Source organism: Entelurus aequoreus, linkage group LG01 (assembly GCF_033978785.1).
Source record: "Entelurus aequoreus isolate RoL-2023_Sb linkage group LG01, RoL_Eaeq_v1.1, whole genome shotgun sequence".
NCBI lineage: Eukaryota > Metazoa > Chordata > Actinopteri > Syngnathiformes > Syngnathidae > Entelurus > Entelurus aequoreus.
The window spans coordinates 23,961,096-23,966,806 of NC_084731.1; positions in this window are offsets into that span (position 1 = coordinate 23,961,096).

A 5,711-nucleotide genomic window follows, 5' to 3' on the forward strand; every position below is an offset into this window, starting at 1 on the left:
TTTCAGCCATGTTATTATTATTATTATATGGTATTATATTAGCCACACTGCTGTGCTTTTAAAACTTTTGGTTGGTCACTATAGAATGGATACTTCTTGTTTTGGATCTCATTGGAATAATTAGGTAGGCTGACCATATTCTGAAATCCCAAAAAGAGGACACATAAATGCGTGCAGCACGCCAAGGCCGGGACTAGGTGAAAATTTGCCAATCATACTCGAACTTGCTTTATAAATAATATATTTATTTAAATAAAGCATTTTTTCTCCTCTGTTGACTGCAGCGTTGGCGGTAGGAATTTTCAAAATGGGGTCCCAGGGACCCCATCAAGTCATAAAAATGGGGTCCCACAGTAAATTTTTGGGGTCCCACTTTTTTGTAAGCGTTTTGAAAAAAAATTATAAACGTATGCATTATCCTGTTATATCTCACATTCTATATTGTGTTTTGGAAAAAGGTTGTCATAAACGTTACTTAATTCATTAAAAAATTAAATAAAACAAATTTGTATGCTAGGGATTTTTGCCGATATTCCGATATTGTCCAACTCTTTAATTACCGATATCAACCGATACCAAAATCCAATCGATACCGATATATACAGTCGTGGAATTAACACATTATTATGCCTAATTTGGACAACCAGGTATGGTGAAGATAAGGTCCTTTTTTTAAAAATTAATAAAATAAAATAAGATGAACAAATTAAAAAAATGTTCTTGAATAAAAAAGAAAGTAAAACAATATAAAAACAGTTACATAGAAACTAGTAATTTATGAAAATGAATAAAATTAACTGTTAAAGGTTAGTACTATTAGAGGACCAGCAGCACGCACAATCATGTGTGCTTACGGACTGTATCCCTTGCAGACTGTATTGATATATAATGTAGGAACCAGAATATTAATAACAGAAAGAAACAACCCTTTTGTGTGAATGGGGGAGGGAGGTTTTTTGGGTTGGTGCACTAATTGTAAGTGTATGTTGTGTTTTTTATGTTGATTTAATAAAAACAAAACCGATACCGATATTTTCCGATATTGCATTTTAAAGCATTTATCGGCCGATAATTTCGGCCTGCCGATATTATCGGACATCTCTATTGTATACATATGTAAATGTATTCAGTTATAAACATTCATTCACTTTCTTCTTTCCTTCATGGATCTAAACTTTACCACTGCTGGTAGTTTTTTCTATGTTTGTATTTAATAAGTTGTAGGTGTATTTATTTCTGTATAAAAGTGTAAAAAGTGTTTTGCTTGGGTCATGAAATGATGATAATGGTGTGCCAGGGCATACATACATTTTATATTTAACGCTTTAATCTCTGGAGTCTACATCAACTTCAGATCTATTCCTCATTTCAAAATGTTTTAGTTTTTTTTATGTTGTTTTTTTGTTTGTTTGTTTTCCGCCCTTTTTTGTCAAACAAAACTATGTTTTTAATGGCAAACACACAAAATATGCAAAATCTTCCACCAAAAATATTTCTCTTAGTGGAATATTTGATGTGAAGTAATCGGAACCTTGGATAGGTCAATACTTCATAAAAACTTTGATTTTGATTCAATATTATGTTTTAAGCTTTTTTATTTCACTTTTGTTATGTTTTTGTTTATTTTAATAGTATTTTTAGAATGTGCCGTGGGCCTTTAAAACATTAGCTGTGGGCCGCAAATGGCACACTTTTGACACCCCTGCTATAGATAATAAAAAATGTTATCTGATAAATCTATGGATAAAAAGCAGAGCCTGGCGACGCATGCGCGTTTATCATAACTCTCTCGCTCTCTCTGTCTCTGCCCCTCCCTCACGAATTCTGCTGCGTGCGCACACCTTCACAATTTGTTTTGTTTTTAACCCCTTCTTAACCCTGAACGTACATTGAAAATACACGCAACCCTAACTCAAAATGCCGGACATTTGAGGCATTTAAGAAACTCCGCCCTGACAGCTCCGCAAAAAGAGGACTTGTCCACGGAAAAGAGGACGTATGGTCAGTCTAAATTAGGGGTGTAATGTTGTCAGATTAGGAAACCTGAAATACAGGTACAGTATGTCCGTAGGACAAGAGGTCCAGTGCTGTTACAAAGTCAATCATTTAACTTTTTGGGGATTTTTCCTTTAAATTTGTTGACCATAAATTTAGGCAAATAAAAAAAAAAACCTTATTTGTTGACCATAACAGAATAAAACACAGGACAAAGATTATTGGGCCCCCCAAAAAATCAACCTTATTTGTGAATCATTTTACAATACTGTACATAAAAACAATGTCAGAAAATGTACAAAATACTAAAATTTTTCAGTTACTACATTATATTATATACAATTTTTTTTAGAAAAACAAGGTGGGTTTATTGCAACTTCACTAATCAAAAGTAAAAACTGTGGCTCGATAATGCTGTCTTGAGTTTGTGAATCAGAATCAGAAATACTTTATTAATCCCCAAAGGGGAAATTAAAATTTTCAGCAGAATCCCATTCAAGATCAGACAAACATTACAGGGAGACAGAACAGGATCGATGACGGGTCTGAATCAATGCAAGGGCTATCAAAATGTATGTGTTAATCCTGATTAATCAGTCATTAACAATCCTGTTAAACATTTTAACTACAGCTGTCAAATGTAACAATTAACTCATGATTGAAAAAATATTGCATTAACCACGGGGACTGTATCAACTAGGGGAGTGGGAAAAAATCGATTCTAATTCGAATCGCGATTCTCACGTTGTGCGATTCAGAATCGATTCTCATTTTTAAAAAAGCTTTTTTTTTTTCTTTAAAAAAAATAAATAAATAAATAAAAATTGTCATGGCCCGGGCGCATGCCAATGCGGACTCATCTTTGCGCTTTGCTGATTGCGCCTCCACTCCTGCTGAGGCTGCGCCAGTGCACAGCTGCAAGCAATCACCAGCAATCTGCGCACCTGAAGCTGATCATCAGACCCGCCTTCATAAGCCTGCACAACCTGCTATCCGGCGCCAGAACGTAGTCTTCTGTTCGAGTCCAGTAAGCCAACTAACGAAGCTCTATGCCTTTCTCTCTCCATGTTTCTTCCCCCCCATCGTGTTGATTGCTCTTGTGTTCTCCCCTTGTCGTTCCTTGCAGCTACCCCTTCGTTCCCGCGCGACGAGCTGTGTGTCTCGTCTCCCCTGTGTTTCCCCTCTGGTTTTCTGGCTGCCCCTTGGATCTCAACCTCCCACCTGGACACAGACTTTTTGACGCCTCGCTATACCCCCGACTACCTGCCTGTCTCACGGACATTCGAACCTGCCTTTGCCCTCTGGGACTTCCGCCTCTCGCTCAACACTCCCGGTAACACACAACAGTTAATTCACACATAGTCGCGCACCATACACACTCTTGGATTTAGTCACACTTCATTCCTGATTATTATTATTATATATTGTGCATATATATAACAAATAAATATAGAGCTTTAACTTCGCCCCGTGCCGTCTCCTCCTCCCAGTACACAAGTGTTGCTGCCATTCAATTCTAAGTTAATGATTACGGTTCGCAGCCGAGTGTGAAGCGACTGAGATGAGAATCAGCACCTCCAAGTCCGAGTCCATGGTTCTCGCCCGGAAAAGGGTGGAGTGCCATCCCCGGGTTGGGGGGAAACCCCACCCCAAGTGGAGGAGTTCAAGTACCTCGGAGTCTTGTTCACGAGTGAGGTAAGAGTGGATCGTTAGATCGACAGGCGGATCGGTGCGGCGTCTTCAGTAATGCGGACGCCAGGGACGTGCACACATAGGGCCCTATGGGTGCTTGAGCCCCTGCCCTTTTTTGCCTCGTCTTAAAAAGTGCCCTCTGCCTGTGTGTGTGTTTTTTTTTTTTTTCATTAAACAACATTAATAAATTCCTGTCAGGGATGTAAAAAAAAAAAAAAACAGCGGTACAAAAGCTCCACGTTTTCTTGTAATATGGGGTTGTTTGAGCCTGCCGCTTCCGCCAGAGAGAGAGAGAGAGAGAGAGAGAGGGCGAGTGAGTGAGTAAGTGAGAGGAGAGAGAGCCACGTTACTGCGCTCCTGAGGAGACCTGACAGTGGAGCAACTTGAACCTGTGAGTTATGGTCTAGTCCCCGTCCACTTATTCAGCATCTAATATGGGTAATATTTCAGAAAAACGCTGTATTATTCTATTATTCAATGTGTCAGCTTCTGTTTTTGCCGGACGTCGGAGCACGGCACATCAAGTCCGCATAGAGCAGAGCGGATCATGCGGGACAGGAAGTAGTGTACAAAATAAAACACCGGGTTAATTTTGAAAATAAAATGCACTGTGTTTACGGCGGATCACATTTCTCTCACAGTAGAGGTTTAGATATAAAGTTTATTGTGACTTTGCTATTACTGTGTGGGTTAACAAAATAATAACAATAATGATAATAATAATAATAATTATTATTATTATTAATAATAATAATTTCAGCATTCTGGGGATATAAGATGTAGGTTATCTGTTAGGAATATTGCCATCTGTATTTAAACTTGATTCATGTTGATTTGGCAGCACAATGCCAAAAAAAGAAAGGATACAGAAAAGGAAGGAGAAGGAGCGCCAGGAAGCAGTTAAGGGTAGCAGACCTCTTAATGCATGGCTAAAACCAAGTACTAGCACCAGAATTCAACAAAGACCACAGACCTCAGAAAGAGAGAGGCAGAGACCTTAGAAGCAACACCTGAGAGGGGAGGAGGAGAGTGTAGAAGCAACACCTGAGAGAAAAGAGGCTTTAGATACAACTCCTGACACAAAGGAAGCCATAGAAATCCCGGTAAATGTTGGGGAGGAAGAATCCACAGGAAGGGAGGCAGATGATACTACTGCAGGCTACTGATTGTGCGATGATTTCACAGCATTTCATGGAAGCCCTGAATTTACATTGAGGAGCATATTTGGGTATGGGTGGCCTCCATCCTACAGCCTACTGGCCCCTGGTCCATATTTTTGGCCCTGTATTGCGTTTCAGTTGTTTAGTGTGAGCATTAAGTGAGAAAGACCATAAGTTACAACTTGATGGTGTTTTCATCAAGTTAAGGGAAGAAGGACAGATTTTCACATTGAAGTTTTTTCCATTTGGGTATTTATTTTTGTATTTTTTTTCAAAGTTCATGTTGCACTGTTCAATGTTCAATATTAAAGTGCTTATCTTTAACAATAAATAGCCTAATAATAAACCAGTGTTTTGTTGCTTTTCATGTCTTCCAAGCCTATGATAATGTGAATTAACTCATGACAATAATTTGTTAACACAAAAGAAATGGCAATCACTTTTACCTACAAATGACACACAGCTAAGTAGTTAGCTTCCTATTAGCAAATTTAATTTTACATTAATTTCCATATTGTGTAAAGGACCAACAAAAATTTCCTGCCCTTTTCTGACTTTGAGCCCCTGCCCCTCTATAATCATGTGCACGTCCCTGGCGGACGCTGTATCGATCCGTTGTGGTGAAGAAAGAGCTGAGCCGGAAGGCAAAGCTCTCAATTTACCGGTCGATCTACGTTCCCATTCTCACCTATGGTCATGAGCTTTGGGTTATGACCGAAAGGACAAGATCACGGGTACAAGCGGCCGAAATGAGTTTCCTCCGCCGGGTGGCGGGGCTCTCCCTTAGAGATAGGGTGAGAAGCTCTGTCATCCCTGGGGGAACTCAAAGTAAAGCCGCTGCTCCTCCACATCGAGAGGAGCCAG